Raw genomic sequence first — 26,511 nt, 5'->3', positions numbered from 1 at the left:
CATGCGGTCGCTGAACTATCTTTGTCACTTTACAAGGCTCCAAAGGGACCTCCTCAAGGAGTTAGGAGAGTCCCTTGCGGGTAACCTTCTTGAGGCATTAGCACAGACTGTAGGCGCCCAGATGACTACCCTAACTTCCATTGTTAACTCGTCCATGAGGCTCATTTCCTATGCAGCCGAGGGGACGAGTAGAGCAGCGGGCACAGGAGTGGCTCTTAGGAGACAAGCCTGGCTACGCTTGTGTCCATTCGCGGAGGCCTTTAAGTCTTCCTTCACCGACGCCCCCTTTGATGGGTCTTCCTTGTTTGGACCCAAGGTGAAGGACATGCTTACTCGGTGCGAGCAGGAGAGAAAGACCTTGACTGCCGTTGGGGCCCGTTTTTCCGCTCCCTCTAGACCTTATCCCAAGGGCCAGAGAGGAGGGAAAATGTGGTTCAAAAAAGCCCAAAAGGTTTTCTCTACTCCACTGAGTGATCCCCCCTCCAGAGGCAGGGGGGGGGTTCAGGAAGACGCCGCCCTAGAGGTGGCAGAGGCCCCAGTAACTCTGGAGACCGCAACTCCTTTCGTGGTTCCTCCTACCCTCAACGTCCCTAGGATGTGGCCCGGCTGTGCTTCTCCGGAGCTGGTCGGGGGTCATTTTGCGAAACACCCACAGGCTTGGGAATCGATAACCAAAGATCAGTGGGTGCTTCGCATTGTAACCAGAGGTTACCTCATCCCCTTTTTCAAGCCCCCTCCTCCTACAAGGAGAATCCCGGACGTGCCACCCAGTCAGCGGGATCTGGCAGCCGTAGAAGTTTCAAAGCTGTTAAGCAAAGGGGTCATCCAGCCCGTCCCCGCCGACTAGATCGGATCAGGAACTTACTCAAGATTATTTTTGGTGCCAAAAAAGACAGGGAACGTAAGGCCCATTTTGGACCTCAGCCTTTTAAATCGTTTTGTGAAGAAGTCCAAGTTCCGGATGGTCACCCTTCAGTCCATTCTCCCATTATTGGAGAAGGATGTCTGGATGTGCTCCATAGACCTCAAGGATGCTTACTATCACATATTGCTACGTCAGGAGTCCAGGAGTTATTTACGCTTCCGCCTAGGAACCAGTCATTTCCAGTTTCGTGCACTGCCCTTTGGTTTCACCACAGCCCCCAGGGTGTTTACCAAGTGTCTGGCAGTGGTGACAGCTCACTTGAGAAGTCTCGGATTCCAGGTGTTTCCCTATCTTGACGACTGGCTCCTCACTGCCACCTCCAAGCATCTTCTGATTCGAGCGCTGACGGCCACACTAACCTTGGGTCTCTCGCTAGGAATCACTTTCAATTGGAAAAAATCTGTGCTGCGGCCATCTCAGCGTATCACCTTTATAGGCGCAGAGTTAGACACAAAAAGGATGCGGGCATTTTTGCCATTAGAGAGAATTCAGATTCTACAATCACAGGTTCTAAATTTGTTACCCAAATCTCGAGTTCCTGCCAGACAGATTCTTCAGTTATTGGGTTCGATGGCTGCAACTATCCTCCTAGTACCGTTAGCCAGGCTGCACATGCGGGTGCTGCAATGGCTATTATCGGTTCAATGGTCATACCAAGAACTCCCTCTGAACCACCTAGTTCTGATTACGGACAGTTGTCATCGGGACCTCCGTTGGTGGCTACGTCGGTCCAACCTGGACCAGGGGCGTCCCTTCGCCCTTCAGCCCCCTGTTGCCACAGTGACCACGGACGCCTCCCAGATAGGGTGGGGGGGGTCATTATCTGGACAGGTCTGTCCAAGGCACTTGGCAGGATTGCGAAGCGCACTTTCACATCAATATCCTGGAAATGAGAGCGGTGCTTCTGGTTTTACAAGCACTTCATCATGCTCTCCCCCAAGGTACTATTGCGATTCTATCCGACAACATGTCGGTAGTTTGGCACATAAACAAGCAGGGCGGAACCAGGTCCTACCCCCTTTGCAGGGAGGCCATGAGAGTATGGCGCTGGGCCATAGCCTCTCGACGTTTCTTAGTAGCCATGCACATTCCGGGAAAAGCCAATGTGATTGCAGACAGTCTCAGCAGGACTCTCCTGTTGCCCCACGAGTGGTCCCTCAACAACAAAGTGGCTGCGCAGATCTTCGCCAAATGGGGCCTCCCTTGTTGCGACTTGTTCGCCAGCCCCAACAATGCGAAGTGCAGAGAGTTCTTCACTCTGACACCCTCTCAGGGACAGTCTTCCAGGGACGCTCTAGCCCACAATTGGCCCCCGGGTCTGCTGTATGCCTTCCCCCCGATTCCCCTTCTCCCGAGGGTGATTCAGAAGGCTCTTCATGTTGGGTGCCACATGATTTTGGTTGCCCCACATTGGCCCCATCAGGTTTGGTTCCCATTTCTTCAGAAGTATACGATACAGGGCCCTTGGATTCTGGACCCAGTGCCGGATCTGTTATCCAATCCGTCGGGACTCTCTCATCCGTCCCTCCAGTCGCTGCGACTGGCTGCTTGGTTACTCCACTTCCATCCTTAGTTAGAGATCTTTCTCTTTCTTCGGAAGTGATGCACACCTTGTCTTCTTCCCACAAGCCGTCTACCGTTAAGCTGTATTCCAGCAAATGGAAAATGTTTTTTTGTTGGGCCCAGCAGCGAGGCATTGATCCTCTTACGGCCCCAGTTCCTCAGGTCTTGGAATTTCTAGCTTCATTGTTTCATTTTGGCTCTTCAGTCTCCACACTTAAAGTTCAACTGGCGGCTATATCTAATTTTCATGTTGTTATAGAGCCTTCTTTAATGGCTAACAGCCTTTGCAAGTCCTTTCTTAAGGGAGCCTGGCTCCTCAGGCCTCCTATGGCTCATCCCGTGCCCCCTTGGGACTTAAATTTGTTTCTGGCCTCCTTAACTGCCCGTCCCTTTGAGCCGGCAGCCACTTGTGATATAAAATTCCTGTCTTGGAAAACTGCTTTTCTAGTGGCAATAACTTCTGCTAAGCGTGTTTCAGAGCTTCAGGCTCTCTGTTCTTCCCCTCCTTATTTGATCTTTCACAAAGACAGAGTTTCCCTTAGATTGAATCCATCCTTTTTGCCCAAGGTAGCATCTTCTTTATGCATTCAGCAATCATTGGAGCTCCCAGTGTTCTTTCCAAATTTTTCTAATAGAGCAGAATATACCTTCCACCAGTTGGATGTTCACAGGCAACTGCGTTTTTACTTGGATAGGACCACTCAGACTCGAAAATCTGACCAACTGTTGGTGTCCTTTGTGGAGAATAGGTTAGGTCTTCCAGTTGCCAAAGCCACAATTGCCAAATGGATTAAGGATTGCATCTCTTTCATTTATTCCCAGTCTAGCAGAGAGTTGCCTTTCCCAATCAAAGCTCATTCTACCAGGGCTATGGCCCCCTCTGTAGCTTTTCATTCCAAAGTTTCAATAGATGATATTTGTGCGGTTGCTACTTGGTCTTCTCCGCACACCTTCATTTCTCATTACAAGCTTGATGTGGCTTCCCGAGGCAGAGCTTCATTTGGTTCCGCAGTTCTCAGGAGTGTGTTCCAGTGAGCCACCCAGGGTTTTCAGGTGCTAGGGACGCTGTCCCATCAGTTATGAATGTAGGCGAGATAGGATCCCATTACATCTTTTAGTTATGTACTTACCATAACTTTGGATGTATGGGATCCATCTCTCCTACATTCATACATACCCACCCTCCTTCCCCCTACCTTTTGGATTTGGAGGAAACATTGGTCTTGCTGAGCTCTCCTCTGGAAGGGCTCTAGTTGGTTACAGTTATTGGTATGTGTTCTGTACCTGTATGTATGTATGAAAGCGAACAAACGAGATCTGGGGAAGCAGGGGTGGTGCATTATGGGATAAGGGGTAGCCCAGCCAATGAGAGACTTCGTTCTAGTGTATAGTGGCCGAGTCGGAGCCGACGGATCGGCTCCGAACCATCAGTTATGAATGTAGGCGAGATGGATCCCATACATCCAAAGTTATGGTAAGTACATAACTAAAAGTTCATATATCTGCCATTTTAGCATGTTTGTCCATGGATCGTACTGTCTCAGTGCATTGCCACGATAAAATGTTTTTGAAAGGAGTGTTGTATACCAGACATCCTAGGAGACAAATAGCTTCTAGAGATCTCAACTTTGTTTTGGAAAAACTAGCTCTTGCTTCATTTGAACTAGCTCATTAGGCCGATTTGAGGTTCATACCATGGAACAACAGGTTTTTTTCATTGGTCCAAGTACTGCAAGAAGAATATTTTAGTTGCAAGCTGTCATGGTGGGTTAGCCTCATCTTTTTCCACAGTCATTTCATTGAGAACTAATCCTTCTTTTACACTTAAAGAAGTGGTACCTCAGTATACCTTGAGACAAGCTATTCATCTTCATGTCTTTTCATATCCTAAAAACAAGGGAGAAAGGATTGTTTGTGATGTGGCTGTCTTCAGACAACTCCGATATTATCGTGATTGAACTGAGTTTTGATCAGTTTATTTGTTATGAAGGAAGGAAGGAAAAAAGGACAGTCTGTGTCTAAACAGACCATCTCCAAATGGTTGGCTAATAATGACTTTGGGTATCGAAGATGTCCTTAAGCTTTGGAGGCTTGTCTGGCTGTTGTATCTTGTGCAGGATATAACCCATACAACTAAGGTTACAGCAGTAGTGATCATGCAAATATCTACTATTACTTTAAGTTTAGTTGCACAACTGTATTTTCTCTTTTAGACCAACAAAGAAATAAATGTCTCCTGCATGAGATTTAAGTTACATTAGAAAAACGAACTTAGTCTCCCTTTGTACCAGAAGCCAGCTCTTTTCTTAAATTATTTAGGTGGAAGACTGTTTTCTTTTGTAGCTTTAACTCCTGTTTGAAGAGCTTTCTGATATTTCACAAGGACAGGGTGAGTCTGAAAATTAACCCTTAGATGTCCTTCAAGAATGCAACTGCAGTCATAACATATGGGTTGTCCTGCCTCAGGCAGCCCTCGATCGGTCGGATTCCAAAGTCTGGGTCCGACGTCGGCTGATGTCGCATTTCTCTCCGACGTCAGAGCGGCTGGAGTATATAAGCATCAGCCGACGCCATCTTCTTCAGTCTTTCTTGCTGCGCGGTGCCCGAAGCAGAAGCAGTTCGCAAGTGCCGGTCGGTCAGCTCCTGTATTCTTCGAAACCGAAGTCATCAAAAAAGCTAAGTACCCCGTTGGGGACCTTTTCTTGCCTCAGCCGATGTCAGAAATTACTGAAAAAGTAAATAATTGTTTGTCTTGTGGTAAACAAATACCTCATAAGGATTTCCATTCTTACTGCCTCCCTTGCCTTGGCCCAGACCACGACGTCTCGGCCTGTGCCGCCTGTGCACGCTTCAATATGTGCACTCTCAGGCGCCGGGCGGAGTTCGCTGAAGACTTTTTCGGTGAAAAATTTGATTATATAATGCCGTCGGAACAACCGACAACGCATACTCCTAAGAAACGAAAAGACCGGGACCGACATCCTCGGCCCGCGTCTTCCACCGACACCACGCCAAAACTTACCGCGAGTGCCCCGGTTCCCTCTGAGGCGGTTATTCCACCGCTTCGAACCGAAGACACCGCATTACCGATACCGGAGGCCACTCCGATGCCAGTTATTGATTTTCCTCCGGATACTGACCAGAAGCCAGCTCTTTTCTTAAATTATTTAGGTGGAAGACTGTTTTCTTTTGTAGCTTTAACTCCTGTTTGAAGAGCTTCCTGATATTTCACAAGGACAGGGTGAGTCTGAAAATTAATCCTTAGTTTTATACCAGAGGTGGTCTCTGAATTTACCCTTCACCAAGCTTCCTACCCTGTGTCCTAATCCAACAACAAAAAAGAGAATTCTTCACTGCCTAGACATGCACAGACTGTTTAGCTTTACCTGGACAGAACAAAATATTATGCAAAAGAAATCAAGTTATATTGAGAAGAAAAAAGGGCAGCCAGTTTCTAACCAATTTCTGGATGCTTCCTTGTTCTCTTCATTTATTTGTCTTATAATAGTCATGGCAAGGATCTTCCATAAATTGTGAAAACTCTATATATGAGGGCAGTGACTACATCAGGAATATTTTTGAAAGATGTTGATACCAGGTCCAATTTAGAAGGAGCTGATTGCTATTTTGTTCACACATTTACCAAGTATTAAAAATCTGATATCTCTAGAGCCATAACTGGGTTTGCTGAAACTGTCCTTTAGAGCATAGTGAATTGTGGTTTAACTCCCTTCTCCCGTATTTAAAGCCTTCGGAATAATGACATTTGTGACCTTACAGTGATCTTAAGAACATAGCATGTTTGCATAGATAACTTACTATAATGGCAGATGTTTGACTAAATCAGTTTTGCAGTACATATAACCTCCCTCCATCCCTCTTTGCTAATCACTCTCTCTGGCTGGGGAGGAGTATCCTTTCCCATTTATTTATTCATTCCTACCTTGTTGTCTTTTCTAGGATTTTTCTTAGAGCCATATGCATTAGCTTCTCACCTGTTGGAAAAGAAAACTGAGTTTTGGTGCATGTATACTAACGTGTGGCACACAAGAAATTAGCCTGTGCTTTGTATACTTACAATGCTTATGGGTATCCTGATTAATAAGTCCTATTTGTAAAGAATTCTGTAACAGTGATCTATTTGATATTTTCCATTATGGTAAGTTACTTGCACAACTGTATTTTATAAAATGCTGCAGATCTTTCTAAATTCAGTAACTAATGCTAAGAAACTCTGTCTCTAATAGCCAGATACCTTTAACAAGTCATACATATCAGAAGTTGTGGTGGAATACCATTGGATTAAAGCCATGATATGATCTGTAAGATCATTGTGACAAACAAGAAACTGTATTAGACTCATCAGAATGTGTATAATCTAAGGAAATGTCACTAGTTTGTTGTAAAAGTTGGATTACCAAGCCTTCTAGATTAGCATATCCTTGTATAGTGCAGACTCACTTCAGGTACCCCTGACATTAACTCATGAAGGTATAGATGTCTTTGTGGTGACTTTATTTTTTTTTACGCATTCTTATTTGTTTGATAGTATTTAACATTGGATACCTCTGGGTGATACATAGAGGAGGAGGAGATAATGAAGGTTTCTAATGCTGTCTTCTCACATAGTTTAGTCATATTGAGAGTGCCATAGTAAAGGGAATATCGGTGTGCCGACTGTAATCAATGGATGTTTTTGTTTTCCAGTTTTAGGTAATAACAAGGCAATAGAAGGACACTATAGCAGTGCTGTTAATTACTTCACCGATGCAATTAAATATAACCCACAGGATCATAGGTAAAAATTTTAAAAGTCATTTCTGTTCCTTGCAATTTATAAAAATGTACTTGAAAGGTTTTGCGTTTTTTTTTGTCCATGTTGACATTTCTTTGGGACCTTTAGGCATTTCACATTCATGCTAATCCTAAATTATCCTTATTTGTGTATGTTATACTTTTTCTTACTCAAAAAGTGTTTGTTTGTGGTGTGTCTCCTTTTCTGTAGTTTGTGATACAATTGTTCCACATATACATAAAGAATACTGGTGTGTTTTCCTTTGCTGCAGCAGTAGAAAAGCACCCTACAAGGGTAACATAAGATAACATAGACACAGCTGTACCCAACAGGAAGAAGTACAGAACTAACTCAAAATACAAGCCATCCTAATAGAATCACATCATTGGTAGACTGTATAACAGAAGGAAGAAAGTCATGGCAAAAATTAGGAAGTGTAACACCCAGCAGGATAAAAACACTCTTGTGAAACTAAACAAGCAACTCAGAGGACAAGTAAGGTCTACCAAAGCCATATTTGAGGTAAATGTGGCCTCCCAGGCCAAGGAGCAATCACAAGGCATTCTTTAGCTATGACTACAACCTCAAAGGCAATACACAATTGTGTGCAGAGCCCATTGTTAGTGAAGCCACCTATACTGAGCCAGAAGATATAGTAAACCTACTGGCAGACAAATTCAGCTCCAACTTTTCCCCTCTCCCCACCCCCAACCTCCCTTGAGGGAACACCATCAAATATAACCCCCCCCCCCTTACTATTACTATGGAACAGGACCTCAGTGCTCTCTCTAAGGCCAAGAACACTTCATCGATGGGTCCAGACAATATCCCCAGCTGCCTTCTGAACATGACCTATCAGGCTGTCAGAAATTGCTGTTTAATTGTAGCCTCCAATCAGGCTTCATGCCTCAAGAATGGAGAGCAGACACAGTCTCCCTCTGCACAAAGTTGGGACATCCACAGACCCAGAAAGTAAAGACCCATAAGTCTCACTAGTTTCATAAACACAGTCGTGGAAATGATCAGTAATAATAATATAGGAAACCTCCAAACACTGGAACCAAGTCCGTTTGCTTTTGTCAAGGGCAGATCATGCCTACTCAACCTGTTGGACTTCTTTAAGAAGCAAAACAATGGTTGAGGGCAAAATAGTTCACACTGCCTACCTTAACATGGCCAAGGCATTTGACACAGTACCCCACTCAGGCATTGTTGATAAACTCATGAGGTTAGGTATAAACCCTTATGTTACCATATGGATAGTTAGCTGGCTCAAAGACTGGACGCAGGAAGTTATATTGGGGAGTCCACACCTACAAAGAGGTCATTCACAAGCAGAGATTAGTCCTGAGACTGCTGCATTTTGCCATTTACTTCTCTGAAGTCAAGGCCAATGTCAAATGACCAAATTTGCAGACAATTGCAAATTAGGAGCAGTCATAGAATCTTCCACCAACACTAATGTTCTCCAGGAAAGGCTGGCACAGACAAATAACTGGTATCAGAGCCATGGACTAAAACAATGCTAAGAAATGGATAATAGTACCCTTCATCATACTGACAACACACCCCTAAGTTAACCCTGTGGTCAGGGGCTTGGGGACACACCTAGATAGTAATCTAGACTTTAACCATCATGTGTCTACAGTAGTGAAGAAATAATTGTATATTGTGCAACTTATAAACAAACGTATGACATGTAGGTCTAAGGAGGTCATTGTTCCGCTGTATTCAGCAGTCACCTGGCCTTTCATTGAATACAATGCCCCCTTTGGTATGTACCTAACCAGGTGCATTCAACAACTGAAACATCCACAGAGGTTCTTCACTTAAAGATTACAGGGAACAAGTAATATGTCCTATGGAGACTGCCTCAAAGTCCTATTCCTGTATTCTCTTTCCTACAGGCTGTTGAGGGGAGAGCTATGCCTGGCATGGAAGGCATTGTCATACCCCACCATAATGGAACTCCTGAATATCCTGTAAAAATAAACAGCACAAGAATTACCCGTTCTATTGACTTAAACCTTTCCTGTGATATAAATAGGATCTGCTGGAGAGAGAGTTATGTACATCAGAGACGCCCCTTCTCTTTAACAGGCTCCACTTCAGTGTGAAGCAGAGTCCCTCCCTAAGCCAATGCAAATGTAACTTGGACAATTGGATGGGAAAAAGGAAATTGATCCTTGATTTGGCACTTATGTTTCTAATGGACAAAGGCAACCTGTAAGTGGTGTCTGAAGTGTCGAGTGGTTAAGGCACAACAGACTCCAAAGACTCTGGAGACACAGTTGTCCACCTTGCAGTCTATTGCTGTCGTGTCCATGTATCTGCTTTCCAGTGCAGCGGTTGGCACAGCCAGGGCTGGTGGCACTGGCACTGCCATGCGTCGCCATGCTTGGATGAGATTGGGTAACTTTGCAGACTATTTCAAGACATCTTGTATTAATGCCCCCTACAATGGCTTTTCAATTTTTGGGCCTAAGGTTAAAGACACTTTGTCCAGGAGCGAACAATACAGAAAGATGCTGTCTGCAGACTGAGTGCATTTTGCTGCCTCCCAGTGGACTTTCTCTTGGAATCAGAAGGGTAAAAAACATATCTTCTTTAAAAAAAATGTGCAGCAGCCTTTTCACGATGCTCCTGCAGAAGGTTCTTCCCTCGCTGGGTTTGGGGGTAACCAGAATGGGTGCTGCCCACTTGACAGGTTTGGTTTGTAGAGCTAGGGCTTCTGCTGAGCTTTTCCAGGATGCTCTTCCAGTGTCCCCGAAGGTTTACCCAATTGTGTGGCTCTGGAGGCAGTCTGGGGTCGATTAGTTGTACACTTAGAAGCTTGAGATGCCATCACCATAGACACATGGGTGTTGAGTCGTATTCAGAGGCTATATGATTCCATTATTATTTCCACCAAAAGATGCCAAGCATCTTTTGGATATGCCACCCTGTCAGAGAAGGGATACAGCTGTAGAAAATCCAAAAGCTGTTAGTAAATCATGTTATTCAAGAGATCCCACCAAACCAACTGAGATCTGTGGTCTGTTCCAGGTTTTCTTGGTCCCAAAGAACAAGGACCTTGGACCAGTTTTGGATTTAAGCAGACTGAATCACTTTGTCAAGTTCTGTATGGTCACAGTGCGGTCCATTTTGCCTCTGTTGAGGAAAGAGAACTTGATGTGCTTAATTGACTGCAAAGATGCCCATCATTATATGAAGATAAGAAGACAGTCCAGGAGGTATCTGCTGTTCTGGCTGGGAGCCAGTCATCAGTTCATTGCACTGCCCTTTTGTCTCATCACCTTCCCCCTGGATGTTTGCAAGTGCGTGGCAGTTGTGGCAGCCTGCAAAGCTCCTGGCTGTGAGTATCAACTCTTCGTTCTCATGTCAGTTCCTTGCTGTCTTACAAGGAACTGACCCGAGAACAAAGGGTTGATACAGCCGGGAGCTTTGCAGGGTGGGTCCACGTAACTTTGTCTCTCACTACAAGCTGGATGTTCAGTTAAAGCCTAGAGCTTCCTTTGATTCCACCATATTGTTGAATGGACATCCCTAGTGTGAAAAGTGGTTTGGGACTGTGTCCCACAAGTTGAACATGGACGGAAAAGACAACATCGGATATGAAAGTGATGTACTTACCATAATGGTAGATCGTGTTGTCTATTTCCATTTGGTTCAACCATCCCTCCTACCTGCCTTTCCTGTATTGTGTTTTTTCTCTGTTCTTGGATGACAGAGTTGTGGAGGCTGCTTCTTGTCTTTTCATTTGGGGTCCTTGGTGTCATGTTTTCAGAATTAGCAGTGGAAGTTGTTTGGAGAAGGGTAAACTCGATCTGAGGTAATTCTATACAGAGCTAGGTGTTATGGGTACAGGAGGCAAAGCTCGGGGAGTGAAGTCTTTTGGAAATGGCCGGTCCTCTGATCAGAGTTTGATCCCATAACCCACAGGTTGACCTGGGTGGAAAGAGATGATGCAGATTTATTGTAATGGTAAGTACATAACTTTTGTTTTTCTCTTAACATTTGCCGATATCTGTCCTTGCATCACCTACCTATGAGCCGTGCAAGACAGAGGATAAAGAAGACTCTCCCATTCCCAGGAGAAACTCCTTAAGGTAAAACTTGATTTATTAATTAATTTATTTTGCCCACGTTACCAAGAGTGATCTGCTGATAGTTTGAGCACCTGTTCTGATAGCACTGGGTATGTCATCCTTAATCGGAGGTACAGTGGTATTGCAGGAATACCTGAGAGCAATGCCAGCATCCCTTCAACTTCAAAACTAACTTTACTTTTTCTTAGAGGGAGCAAAAATCGATCCCTTCCATAAGTGTTACCCAACCTAGGGTTGCCTTTTGTCACCCCATATAATAGTTTATGATAACAGTGAATGTCTTAGAGTTAGCTTGGAGGTCACATTTGCATACTGTCCACTTTAACATCATGACAGATGTAATGCTTCAATGGTGGGCAAGTCCATTAATTTAAATGGAATTAGGGCACTGATATTGTCCCTTAAAGCATTCAAATCAGTGTGGAAGCTGGGCACTTTAAAACTGGTAGCATTATAGTTAGGTGGTACATGAAGATACAAGGGGGGATTTATTCACCCCGGGGATCACTCCAGTGGCTCTACTTGATAGATGCACTGGGGACTAACGATGGGCGGCACAATGCGACACTTACTTCTGTGGGCTAGGCTTGTAAAGGCCCCAGGGTTATTAGCCTAGGACACGCCTATGAACTTGTATAGGGGCATAGTGTCTGGTCTCTCCATAAAGCCTTTATCTCCTGACCACATGCATCCCATCAGGCCAGAATTCCTTGGTAGGCAAGCTCAGCAGATTGTTCTGTAGCTTTTTTAAATGGATATTGGATGAGCAGATTTTCCTGGCCCTAGTGTGAGTGTAGGAAATATTAAAGATAGACCCGTGTGTGTCGCAACAGAATTGCTTTCAGGAAACTTTCAGCATAATTCCCATGCAGGGGAGCCTGGACAGTGAATGTGTTATCTTTCCTCTGAACAAGGCTACTCCTTTACACATTTCCATCCTGTTCTCCTTCCTTCCAGTTGTGATGTACAAAAAAAAAAGGGGGGGGGGTAGAGGAAAAAAAGTAAAGCTAATTCTAATCACCTCTCTCTGACTAACGCATCAGTGGTCATTTCAACTACTTTGGATGAGCAAAGATGAGCCACTATATTGCATGACTTCTGCTGTGGTAGGAGGATACAGAATGGGTCAGTACTCCACACATACCTAAGGAGTCAAACGATGATGACAGCTCATGTCAGCCTTGTACTCTTCACAGAGCACTTCTGAGAGAGTATGCAGTTCATTCTGCAAGAGGTGAGAAATCCAGATACCAGAAAATCTTTTCTGGACAAATTAGTCAAGGTTCTGTGTTTGGTGCAATTGGCAAAATCTGCAGCCCTACATTATTTATCTAAGTTGTTGCATGGAGTTTATTATAGGTATTCATAAAGGTGCATCTTTCAGCTATTGTGGCCTCCCTCCATCCACTCCTCAGACATTTTTTTTGGCTGTCTACTTTTTGCTGTTATGATCTGCTTTGCCCCATTAGTCCATTCATTCCCTTCTCTTGCCTGGGGATGTTGTGACATCCTTCCATGACTGTAGACACAGGTAAGCCCTCCATTTTATGTGTAGAAAAAGGCCTTACTAGAATGTTTCAGATGTGCAAGGGGAGGGGAAGCCCTAGCTGATTCAGCTTGAGTCTGACAGTGCAGATAATACCGCTCACTAATACTTCCTCCGCAAGCTACCAAGAGAACAGTAATCTGCATGCAGTCAGGGGAATGTGCCTTGGATTGCACTGAGAAGTGCCTGGTTTCAAGCAGAGTCCCCATGGGATGAGCAGCCTGACTCCGGTTTCTAACTCCCATGTTCTCCTGCAGTGCCTGAAACACTATTTGAATTTAGGTCATCTAAGTCACAGTCAAAGCTCTACCTCATACCCCACAAGAAACCTGTTCCTTGAGATCTCACTTTTGTGGTGGAAAAATATCCTTGAATCCTATTGAATCTGTTGTCTCAATTGTCCTTGAATTTTTATTCTGAAAAAAAAATGCTTTCTTTTACTTGTTTCATCTACCTGGAAGAGCTGTGATCTGCAAGCCCAAATGTGTAAAGACTCTTGTACAGTCTTCTATAAAAACATGGTGAGTCGTATAACTAATCACCCCTTTATATGTAAAATAGTAACATAAAGGTTTGAATTGAACCATATTGCTGTTAGTCTCTTCCCTCAGTATTTCATCCTAAATCCCAAAACAATCTTGTTAAATCTTGTGGTTAGATAGCGTAAGTACTATATAGTAAGAACAAAAGGACTTCTAATATGCTGGACAGTTCTTTATACGATGCAGGTGGGTAGGGCAGACCAGTATTGCAACAGAAATGCTTGCCTTATGTTTTGTTTTTGAGAGCCATGGAAGAACTGTGGAGTATCAAGTAAGGGTGCATTCCACCAGGGTAGCAGCCTTCTTTAAGAGTATGTCAACTCAGAGTATATGTGAGGTATCCACTACAAGGTAATGGCTTTCTTTAAGAATATGTGAACTCAGTATATGTGAGGCAGCCACTTTAACTACTGTCCATAATTGAGACTAGTTCTCTTCTTCCTTAACCTCTCATGTGTCCGACAGGGCTTAGTAGCCCAGATTGATAATGATCCACTGGGAAAGGACTTCCTGACTAGACCCTGCTAGCCAAGCCCTTAGTGTGACACACAATTTGGACTTTTGGTTGCAAAAATGCATCCCCAACAAACATGGTCTGATGTTAAGCAGCAGCATGACCACAGCAAGCCTCATCCTCCTGTCTGTCCAGTGTTGGCGCCTCTCACTGGACACCTGGCACTCAGGTTTTTATTGTGAGACTTGCTCATTTTGACTGAACATAAGCCTTCCTATTTTGGGACTGAGTGTAGAATAAGTTGTCCCTTAACCTGTTTGTCCTGTGATGGGGATACAGAGAATCTTCTGAAATGGATGAGGGCAGTGAAACTTTACCCTGGATGGCCTGCCCATAGGAGAAACTATTTGATTAGTGAAAGTCATTATAATATGGCCTATCAGCCCCCCCCCCAATCTCCCTTTAAAAGTGTCTTGGTAAGTGACTGCAGAGAAGGATGGGGAGCTTTAGGTCATCCCACGGATGGAGTTTGTTGACAGGGGTGCTACATGTGCAACCCGGAAGCATCAGTGAACTTCTCCATTTGTGCCTAATAAGGTGGATACCTTGTACAAACTTCTTCCCTACTGGACTGAGACCCTAAAGACACTTCTCTGATCTGGTCAGTCCATAATTGGTCCCAGTGATCACATCATATTTGCCATTTGAAAAGGCATTTGAATTCCTCTGTAGGCTGGGCAAGGGATTATTCTTCTTTACACCATACGAGCTTAGGTTCGTTTTCTCAACTTTTTCTCGCTTGTTTAGACTATGCCTACAGATGATGATGTGGCTTATGCCGTCCTCCTTTAAGGAAGAGAGAATGCAGACCATTCTGGATGCCCCCTTTTGGGGAATGTATGCTTTGCACATGCCTTCTGAGAGCTGGTTGAGGACCTACAAAAGTGGTAGCAGGCCCTCAGTGTGGTAGCCTGTCAACATTGACCACTTTGTCCCTTGGACTTGTCCAGGTGAGTAACCTACTCACCCCTGCTCGCATACCGATGATGGCCCTCAAGTATCAGGCAGTGTCACCTTGCCCACTTGTGTTGGATAAGTCTCCCAAGAGGGCATCTTTATATCACAGTCAGAGTTTCCATTGAAGGGCAGATCTTCACAGTTGCACCAAATTGAAGAACCATTAAAAAAGATTTAGGGGTTCTAAACATGATCATTGGCAGAGAAGTCTTGCAGCTGTTAAGTGAAAGGCCTGTGTTCATTCCTAGCTGTTTCCTTAAAGCTCTTGGGATGGGCCCAGACCCTGTATCATAAGCACTGTAAAAGCTGTCTACTTTCTCAACAAGGCCAGTAGTTGTACTGCCACCTCCTCTTATTTCCATGCTGGATCTCTGTAACTTTAGTGAACACATCCCAGTATGTTAAGTTCCACATGATCATTTTCAATATTGATGTGCTGCTTCTGCCTGGAGTACCTGTGTGGTGTTACTAGATATGTTGGATGCCTTTCAACACATCATTGTGTGGAGTCCTTTCAGCAAGTACATTTAGTTCACTGTTTGGGGAGGGGGGGGGGGGTACCACTTTCAGTGCATTTTGCTGCTGTTTTATCTTTCCTTTGCTTCCAGAGTATTTGTCAAGGTGCTAACTGTTATGGCAGTAGCTTTGCTGGAAAAGGAACTTAAACGTGTTCCCATACCTGGATGATTGACATCTGGTTGTCCTGCTGGAGGACTTCCTGGCAGCATTCCTGGATTGGATGCTGCAGTAGTTTGTCTTTTGAAGTCTCTAGAACATGGGTGGTTTTCTCCAACCCGGTCTTAGGGAGTTGCCTTCAGGGTTATGAAGTCTGACTCTAGTGTCATTTGTTTCTGCTCTTGAGAGGTCATGTAAGAGCATGTCTTCAGCAGTTTAGGCAAGGACACAGTGGACGGTCTAAGCTTAGGTCCTGATTTGCCTTCTATGCTTAATGTTGGCAACTGTTTACATTCCTGAAGGTGTAAGTGTTGTAGTGGTCTGTAGATCATCCCTTGCTTACAGATTTTCTTCTGCTGTTGGACTCCTAACAGGCCCATGGAATGGTAGACAGTCAACACTGATGTCACTTTGGGTCATCCTTTCCTGCAGTAGAAAGCACTGCACATTCTGCCGTGGTTGCCATCAGTGCAGGTAATTCAGAATTCATGTTTCTTCAGGTGTTCGTACCTAAGCACTGTACAAGTTAAAACTATATCAGACAAGTTTAAACTTGTATTTATCTGTGCAGTAAACAATGGTAAAAAGAGTAAATTGCCATTAAAATATAGTGTACGAGTATTTGGTCAGTTTTTCAGGAACAAGTTAGTAGTTGTCTTGGCTGTTTAAAAATGCAGGATCATCTGAGAAAATTGATGGTATCCAGGAGTACTAGAAAGTAGCCTAGCATATTTAAGCAGTAGCTTTATCAGTTATTTTTTTCTGTGACTGTAGTATGACTGTAAAGCTTCAATAGTCCTTTAACCAGTCAGCAAATTTGTTCTCCTGGAAATAATAGCCCTGCAGCCCAGTCTTTTCTCCTTGGCATGGGGGGGGGGGGTGAGGGTCAAGCTTGGTGCCATCATTTGTTAAGGAGAGTAAGGGTTTTTGCTTAAGCCATAGCTTTTCCTGCTGCTTATGCCAGCAGTGTCCTCGAGGGAATGTAGAATAGTCATATGCGATTAGCATGTCTCCTGCTTTCAGAAGAGGCATTCTGTCAGTGTCCTGCACCCTCTGGTAAACTCTGGTCTCTGAAGGAATTTCTACCTTGAGTCTACATTTCAGACATGTAACCTAACCCTCTCCACAAGTATGACATACAGAGTAGGCTTGAGAACTTCATTTAATCATTCCATCTTTTCCCATCCAGTTCCTACAGCACCTGAGCCACTAACGGAACTTGATTCTTCTTAGTCATTGTCAGAGCTTTATCCCTTCTACATTGTTGAAGCTGGCATAAGCTATTTAGTGTCAGGCAAATCCAGGTATAGGGTGTTACCTTGACTAACTCATAGACAGCATTGTGAGGTTCTCCAGTAGAAGAAATTGTTTGTAAGTAGTATTGTGCTGCTTGGCATGAGATTGTTGCCGCCATAGATAATATAAGGGTTCAATGAAGGGAGTATGAGTCCCTCAGGGTAGTTTTAAGTGCTGTGACCACTGTTTGTGGTGTGTCTAGTCTCAACTAGTAACTCCATATTTGCTGATGGGTACAATGCAGATTGTTTTTTAGGGAATTTATAAAAAAAAATCCGGCACTCCTGAGTGCATGACTTTCAAGGGTCTGGATAATAATTCTATCCTTGAGGCAGCTACCTGGTCTTCAGTGCATACCTTTACCAAGCGCTACAAGTTGGATGTCCTAACCAGGGCTAGAGCTGGTTTTGCTAGGGCCATTTTTCATGGGTTCCTGGAAGACTCTATTTGCCCTTCCCCCTCCTTTTCTTCCTGAGCTTTTGCACTGTCCCTCGTGTTAAGAGTGCATGACTTTTATAGTTGTGTAAAATCTTACCATAACAGTAGATGTCCTTCCCTTCACTGTTGCAGTTTTCAGTCTCTCCCTCCTCCCCCTAGTCTTTTGTCCCTCTGGATGTGTATGTTACCCTCTGGTATCCTAAGGCTGGCATTCTTCCTGGAGGTGTCAGTTCTGAGTATGATGCATCTGGATGAAACCTTTTGGCTTGTGCCTTGCATGGGGAGCATACTTGTGATGTACGGTGTATAGTTAGCAACCTAAAGGCTTTGGTATATTGACCGGATATCAGGCTGCCCTTGGCAGGGGATCCCTCATGTTAAGAATACTGCAACATTGAAGAGAGGGACATCTACTGTTATGCTAAGATTTTACACAACTGTACTTCCGTCTTCAGGAAGCCAAGTACCCCATTGGGGATCCTTCCTTTTCCTCTAGACGTTTGTGGGAAAAAATTGGCTTGGGTTAGTCAGAAAGGGCAAGCATAATTGTGGGCATCAAATCCCTAATAAAGACTCCCACTCTAGCTTTGTCTTTAGGTGGGGCGAGGGGGGCTGAACATGTTTGTCAGTGTTTTACTCCAAAAACATCAGATTCAGACTTAACTCCTCATGTTTTTCTGGAGAACAGATGCATTCTATTATGACCTATCAACAGCAGCCTTGATATCAAGTTCCGTTGTGGTGGACCTTCGCCTTTGGATAAGGGGGGAGCAGATGAGAGAGGTGTGCGATGGTATACATAATTCTACCTCTGCCATACAGCCTGTGCGTTGACAACTCCACTAAGGTGTACTTGCAGCCCTTGGCCCATCAATCTTCCAGGGCCTTCTAGCACATCCCCTTCAGAAGCCACTATAACCTTGGACTCTTCTGTCTGAAGAGACCGTATGGCAGATTCAGGCAGGAAGTGAGAACTGCAGCTTATCCTGTCTAAGGAGGTATACATCAGGTGTTTTTGAGGGAAGGCAATAGGTTGTTCTTAGTGAACAGACCTATGGCTTTAACCTTAAAGACCATAAGCCTGGATCCTCTCAGAAGGCACACTTAGAATAAACATTTATCCCATCTTGCTGCCTTCCTCTCAGAAGGTACTAATTTAACTTTACTCAAGGACTGTTCAAAGCCATTCAGTCTTTTCAGATGTTCTTCATCTCACATTGCTGCAGTCCTTACACTTGGGTAGTCCGCTGTCCTCGGTCGGCCCGAATATCAAAGTATAAGGCTGACGTCGGTCAAGGCGCATTTGACTGACATCAGGACGTCAGGGTACAAATGCGCATGACCGACGTCATATCCTCAGTCTTTTTTGCCGCATGGTCCGATGCAGAAGCAGCGTTGCAAGTGCCGTTCGGCGTTCTGAAATTTTTCGAATTCGGAGTTTCAGACCGAGTCAAAGTTGGCTAAGTACCCGTTGGGAATATTTTAGTTTTTCTTGCCTCAGTGGTCTCCGGATGTCAGAAAAAGTGAATAACTGTATTTCTTGTGGGAAACAGATACCGCATAGAGATTATCATACTTTGTGTATTCCTTGTTTAGGGCCTGAGCACGACGTTGTTGGGTGTCGCTCTTGTGCTAGATTCAATAAGCGCACTATAAAGAGAAGGTTAGATTGTGCCAGGTTAGTCTTGAAGCGGTGCAATTATTAAATGCCGTCGGATGCTCCGGCGCTTCTTCGAAGAAGCGCAAGGACAAAGCAGCTAAGCCTAGGCTAGAAGAACCGTCCGTACTGGACGCCGGTTCTTTAGAGGTGTCGGTGGAGCCGGTGGTTCCGCCGGAGGTTTCTTTGGAGTCCCAGGGAGAGACTTTGTTATTGCAGGATGTGGCCTCTCAGGAGGCAGGTCAGGCTGAAGGGGCTTCTCAGGTTTCTGTACTCCCCTCCCTTCCTAGGGTGGTTAGGCCCTCTCCTTCTGTTTCCAAGGCTTCTCCCAGAGGCAGGCCAGGTTTAGCTTCAGTTGGTGTCACCCCTAGTTCTTCAGGAACTGTGCCCAAGAAGCATATGCTTAAAATGGCAGAAGATTTGATTACTTTGATTAGAGGTTCTTTGCCCCCTCCTGATAAGAGACCTAGGGTGGAACCTGAGCTAGGGAGTTTTGAGCAGGCTTCGGATGTGTCAGAGTCTTCGGCTGAAGACTTGCAGGAGTATTCTCCTTATTCTGATTCTGATGTGGATGATTCTACTCCTTCTGCTTCTCCTCCTGAGGATTTTTCTTTTCACAGACTCTTCATTCCATGAGGGAGCATTTTAAGTGGGAAGGTCAGGACTTCTCTGATTCCAGGATAAGGCTTACGGAATTTTTGTTTTACCCCAGCATAGGCCTTTGGCTATACCTCCTGTTCTGGATGTGGTGGAAGATGTTTTTGCAGAGGCTTCTCTTAATCCTGATTCTTTGTCTCCTGCTCCTGTTAAACCGGATAGGTATTACAGGGTGCCTGAAGCTCATAAGTATCTTTTAAGAGTCCTAGGGCAGACCCAGAAACTGTTAGTCAGGGGCCTAAAGGTGTTAAGGCTTCTGTTGTCAAAAATCCGGTTCCTCCAGATAAAGAGGCCAGGGCTTTGGATAGATGGGGAAAGAAAGTTTATACTTCTTCCACCCTAGCTATGAGGGCTTTGAATTGCCAGTTTCACATGTTGAAATACCAAAACTATCTCCTTTCACAATTGAAGTCTAAGGTAGATGCTCTGGCGGAAGGTATTGAGTGTAAAGAGTTACAAGATTTAGTACATGTTTCTGAACAGGTGGGTAAGCATTCTTTGCAATGTGGTTTTGATGCTGTACAGGCCTCGTCTAGGGTGGCTGCCACTGGGTCAGTTCTTCGCAGGCACGCCTGGCTGAGGGATCAGAATTTATCTGACCATGTTAAGACAAGGATTTTAGATGCTCCTTTACAATCTGATGTGTTGTTTGGTTCTCCTGTTGAGGCAGTCTTAAAGAAAATGGAAGACAAGGCTAAGTCTATGCAGACTGTTAAAGATTTTTTGCAGGTTCAGCCTCCAAAGTTTAGTAGAAATTGGCCTACCAAGGGGTGGACGTATCCTTCTTATGATTCCCAGTCTAGGGGTAGGTCTAGACGTGGTAGGGGCAGAGCTCAGGGCTCTTTCAGGCCTAGAACAGGGAGTTCACCTGCACAGTCTTAGGGTGAGGGCAGGGGTCAGTCCTTTCGTAAACAGACCCAATGACCTACCTTTTCAGCTGCCAGAACCTTCTCCTCTGGCAGCACCTTTGGGAGGAAGGTTGGCACTTTTAAAGGAAAATTGGAGTTTGATTACCCAAGACAGATGGGTATTGGATATCATACACCACGGTTACAGGTTTTATTTCCATACCTTGCCTCCTTTCAAAGGCATGCCAGACGTTCCTCCTCAACAAAGAATAGAGGCTCACAAACAAATTTCTCTGTTACTTCAAATAGGGGCCATACAGCCGGTCCCTATGCCAGAAGTGGGCCTAGGATTTTATTCTCGCCTGTTCCTAGTACCAAAGAAAGGGAACACGTGGAGACCAATTTTGGATTTATCTACCCTCAACACTTATCTGGACATTCCCAAGTTCAAAATGTTGACGTTACAACAGCTTTTACCTCTGCTGGGCAAAGATCATTGGATGGTAACTTTGGATCTCAAGGAGGCTTACCTTCATGTTCCTATCAGACTGAGTTGCAGGAAGTATCTGCGTTTTGGGCTGGGACTTCTCATTATCAGTTCTCTGCATTGCCCTTTGGCTTATCTACTGCCCAGAGTGTTCATGAAAGTTCTGGCTCCAGTGATAGCTTTCCTCAGGCTAAAAGGAATACAGATCTATCCTTATTTGGACGATTGCCTGATTCTGGCTCAAGGAAGGGACGAGCTTCTTCATCATTTGGAATATGTGATAGCAGTGCTAAGATGCCTGGGGTATTCTGTGAACGAAATAAAGTCCAGTCTAGTACCCTCTCAGGACATGTGCTTTCTGGGTGTAAGACTGAATACAGCATCCCAGATGGCCTTCTTGCCCCCGGACAAACAAAAGAATCTTTCCCTTTACTTCATCAATTGTCTCATCAGTCCAGGCTGACTGCAAGGACAGTCCTTCAAGCCTTGGGGTTCATGGCATCTTGTATTCTGGTGCTTCCCAATGTCAAACTGCATATGAGGAAGTTACAATGGTATCTCAAAAATGTATGGACACAGCACTGCCAGGATCTGGACACTGTCATTCAAATAATACCTTGCATTCAAAAGGAATTGTTGTGGTGGGCTCAGGAATGTCACCTAAACAAGGGACTCTCTGTGACCCGGCCAGAGGCGAGTCAGATTCTAACGACAGATGCCTCAGACAAAGCTTGGGGAGCGCATCTGAATGGAAAGTGGATACAAGACAAGTGGCCTGCCAGACTACAACATCTACATATCAACTTGAAGGAGATGTTAGCAGTCAGTTTGCATTAATAGCTTTCAAGGATTTACTTCTTCCAGGGCAGGTGTTGATTCTAACAGACAACACAACTGTCATGTGGTACATCAACAAGCAAGGGGGAGCACATTCTTATCCTCTATGCAGGCAAGCAATGATTTTGTGAGAGACTGCTCTCAGTTTACAGCTAAATCTTCAGGCAAGGTTTCTGCCGGGAGCACAGAACTCCTTAGCAGATGTGTTGAGCAGACGAATTATGGATCCCCACGAGTGGAAATTGGATCCTCATGTATTTCAGAAATTGACAGTGTCATGGGGAACTCCAGACATAGATCTGTTCGCTTCTCCACTAAACCACCAGCTGCCAAAGTTTTGCACGAAAAGGTTTCATCCCACAGCTTGGAAAGTGGATGCTCTTTCCTTCAATTGGAGCAATCTTCATGTGTATGCCTTTCCACCTCTGCCTCTCCTCCCAAAGGTACTACTAAAGGCCAGACAGGACAAGCCAAGGATGATTTTGATAGCTCCAGATTGGCCTCGACAGCATTGGTACCCATTACTGAGAAGCCTGGTATGGGAGCCTCCATGGCCTTTGCCTTCGATTCCACACCTGTTGTCTCAGGAGGACAGTCATTTGCTCAATGTCAAGCTTCACTCTCTTCACCTAACAGCCTGGCATATTCTGTTTTGAACCATAGTGGGTCTCAACTTCCACAGCAAATTTTGAATGTTATTTTGGAAGCTAGAAGGCCTAGTACAAGGAAAGTGTACGCAGATAAATGGAAGAGATTTTTATTTTGGAGTGCAGCAAAGGATTTTGATGTTTCTGAGCCTAATTTAAGTGTGGCTCTTCAATATCTTACTGAGTTACTGCACAAAGGTTTGTCCTTCTCTTCTATTAAGGTTCATGCTGCAGCAATTTGACTCACTATGATTGTGACCCACCATTGTTTTCTCATCCTTTGTTCAAGCAATTTCTTAGAGGGCAAAGAATATAAGACCCCACGTAGAGCTCCTACTCCTGCTTGGGATCTCAATTTTGTGTTGGAGAAACTCACTCTACAACCTTTTGAGCCTGCAGCTACTACCGAGTTGAAATATTTATCATGGAAGACTGCTTTTTGTTGGCCATTACCTCTGCAAGAAGGGTTTCTGAGTTGCAGGCCCTTATGGCGGTTGAGCCTTTCTTAATTTTCCATAAGGATAGGGCATCTTTACGTACTAATCCTTCCTTTATGCCTAAAGTGGTTTCTAGTGTGGCTTTAAACCAAACTATTCATTTGCCTACTTTTTATGCAAATCCCCAAAATAAAGGGGAAAAGATTTTGCACACTTTAGATGTACACAGGCAGTTGCGATATTATTTGGACAGAACTAAAGGGTTCAGGCAGTCTCAGCAGTTATTTGTTTCTTTTGCTTTGAGTTCTCAGGGCAAGCCTGTGTCAAAACAAACTATTTCTAAGTGGATTGGGTTTTGCATTGCTTTCTGTTATTCCCATCATGGCAAGGAGATTCCAGCGGGATTAGGCCTCATTCCACTAGGGCTACTGCCACTTGACAGCTTTTTGAGGGGGGTGGCAACTAAAGATATTTTGGAGGCAGCTACTTGGAGTTCAGTGCATACTTTCTCTAGGCATTATCACCTTCCACTTTATTCTAAATCTAGGGCTGGTTTTGCCACTGCTATTTTGCAGGGCATTTTGGCAGCTCCTGCTTCCTTATAGTTTTGCCATCCTCCCTTACCTCTGCTTTGGGATTCTACCCAAGTGTAAGGACTGCAGCAATGTGAGATGAAGAACATAGTACAATTTTGTACCTACCATAAATGTAGATGTTCGAAGATCCACATTGCTGCAGTCCAATTTAGCCTCCCTCCTTCCCCTCTGTAGTTAGAGGCGGTTGTGTGGGTTGGGTTGTCAATATGGTGTATATTGTATATATTGTACATATTTTTAGTGCAAGGGTGGTTGGTTGGTTGTTTGCTGTCTTTTGGTTTTGACCTTTCTTTTTAGGGTCTTCTGACATCTGGGGCAAGAAAAGACTGAGGCTATGACGTCGGTCATGCGCATTTGTACCCTGACGTCCTGATGTCAGTCAAATGCGCCTTGACCGACGTCAGCCTTATACTTTGATATTCGGGCCGACCGAGGACAGCGGACTACCCAAGTGTAAGGACTGCAGCAATGTGGATCTTCGAACATCTACATTTATGGTAGGTACAAAACTGTACTTTTCCCTACCTGCTTCTTCCTCTTCCAGACATACTAATAGGAGAAACAAATTATTCTGAAGAGGATATATCTGACTCTAATAATGAAGGATTGGGTTATGTTTCTATGATTTTTTTCCCCATAGGTTTTGAGTCTGAGACAGAGGATATCCTGTCTTCAGACTCCCCAAGTGCACTTAATATCCTTTAGTGATGCAATTACAAAAATGAAGATTCCTTCAAATGGGAGGGGTAAAAAGTGTCAGAGTCCCAGAAGGGGTATTTCAAACTATTCAGTATCGACTCTCCTAAGCCTGTGGCTATTCCTCCAGTTTTGTGGGCATTTTAGAGGATGCAATCTCAGCTGTTACTATGTCACCAGACTTCCAGCTTTCTGCTCCCAAAAAGCCTGACAAGATTTATAGGGCCCCAAAAGCCCATAAGTACCTTTATTTTATTTAACATTTGTTTACTGGGATAGTCCATCTGGGCAGGTAGCCCATTTTCAGCTGAGGCTGGGGACAAAAGCTCCACAAAAGCAAAAAAATACAGTACAATACAAGCTCCTCAAAAGCAAAAATACAGTACATTACAGACAGTTTACATACAATAGTAGTATCCATTACAATACCATAAAGAAATAGATTTCCATACAATGCAATACAAGTGCAATATATACAGTTATAGAACTAGTGTGTATTGAAAGTTGCATACAAATATGTTTGGATACTTTTAATCATACAGCATAATTTCTAGAAGTAACCATTTTGATGCAGTCACTTATGTATAGTGTGTAATATTTTGCAGGAACAACTTGTAGCTTATAAGGGTTTAGTTGAAGGAAGAAAAAAGGAAGTGGTATTGTTTTGTAGGTATGTTTTGGAGGATAAGAGGAGTTGAGTACAGAAGAAAATATATGGTAGTATATCTCTGAAAAGGGGAAAGATGAGGTAGGATATTTCAGAAATGGGGAAGTGGGAGGTGGCTGAGACAACAGTACAGGGAGGCTTGGCAGAGGAAGTAGGAGTGAGAGAGAGTAAAGAGGAAGTGGAGATAAGAAGGTGTTTTTTTTAGAGAGCTGGAGGAAGAAATTACTTGAGCTTAGCCAAGGGAAGTACATGTGCAGTGCCAGTTATTGGTTAGGTGGGCCCTACAAAGTTGTTTGACCTTGGCTGAGTTGTTGGTGTTATGGATATTCTGTGGGACTGAGTTCCAGGCTTGAGAAATTTGGTTGGAATATAGGGCGTCTCTGTAGCTATTGTCAGATTTTGTGACTTTTAGTAGGGATTTGTTGAAGGATTTGTAAAACAGCCTTTGCTAACCCTGCCATCATTTTTTTCTAGTCCAGTTTGTAATGATAAAGACAGCAGAGCATTTGACAGGTTTAGCAGAAAAACATATACCTCTTCTACTTTACCTTTCAGGGCCAACTTGCTACATTCATATGTCTAAATATCTTTTGTTTGTTTTATGTAATATGACACAATCCTTGGAAAACCTTCCAAATTCCAAGGTTAAATCCATTGCTATGGAAATGCTTAATTCAGCATCTCAGATAACTAAGCATACAATCAGATGTGCCTATAATGCTGTAGATGAGTTCATGGCTGCTACTACTAGGACTGTAATCAAAAGACATTCTTGTATTAGACTTAAGCTATTTCCAGAGGATGTAAAGCCCAGCTGTTAAAATATCCTTATCCAAAATAGTATCTACTTTATAATTCCTCTGAAGTTCTTAGAAAAATGGAGAGAGGCAAGCTTATGCAGGGGGTTAAGCATTTATTCTTATCTCTTATTCCTTTAATACCAGAGAAACTACATTTCCAGTCATAGACCATTTTTTTCACAAACCTTTTAAGTCAGGCCAAAAGAGAGGGCAGGGTGACATCAAAAGAAGGGTTCTGAGTCCTAAGCATCTTCCAACTCTCAAAAGAATAAAGCTGTGACTATTCTTATCCAAGCCATTCCTTTCCTGGTTTTCCACTGAAAATCACAGGGAGTCTTTCCCTGTGATAGTGTTTGCTCCTCTGTCTGCCTTTGAGCGAGTTAGTTTTGCGTGTGTGCATGTGTGCATGTGTGTGTGCATGTGTGTGTGCGTGCGTGCGTGTGTGTGTGCGTGCGTGCGTGTGTGTGTGTGTGTGTGTGTGTGTGTGTGTGTGTGTGTGTGTGTGACAAGTGATAGGTGTTAGTAGTTAAGAGTTAAATTGTGTAGGCTGTTTTTATTTTCTTTCTGTGTGTGCTAGGGTCAGTTAGGTAGGTGTTAGATTAGAGTAATGGTTAAGAGTTTTAAGAAGTGCGTTTTTTGTGGGCTTAAGCTTCCTTCTTAGGATATTCATGAGCGATGAGTCCGTTGCCTCAGGGCAACTCATCTGGAGTTCCCTTGTGCTATTTGTGAGGGCTTTGGCTCTCACACCACTAATGAGAGGAGGGCCTTCGGCTTTCTGGTGACTCTTTGTCAGCCTCCTCTAGCAAAGGGGACAAGTCAGGT

At 44.1% G+C, this 26,511-nt stretch overlaps 1 protein-coding gene across 1 annotated transcript in view; it reads left to right on the top strand.

The window, feature by feature from the left end:
- Nucleotides 1-26,511, top strand: part of LOC122795708 (30S ribosomal protein 2, chloroplastic-like) — a 1,331,913-nt gene that overhangs the window by 25,198 nt on the left and 1,280,204 nt on the right. The window contains exon 2 of the mRNA XM_044064010.1: nt 7,196-7,286. The gene's annotated coding sequence lies outside the window, so the exon portion shown is untranslated. The remainder of the gene's footprint in view (nt 1-7,195; nt 7,287-26,511) is intronic.

This window comes from Protopterus annectens, chromosome 2.part2, assembly GCF_019279795.1.
Source record: "Protopterus annectens isolate FY-2018-M chromosome 2.part2, PAN1.0, whole genome shotgun sequence".
NCBI lineage: Eukaryota > Metazoa > Chordata > Ceratodontiformes > Protopteridae > Protopterus > Protopterus annectens.
The sequence above is the reverse complement of the archived record's forward strand: the minus strand, read 5'-3'. Positions and strand labels throughout refer to the sequence as shown.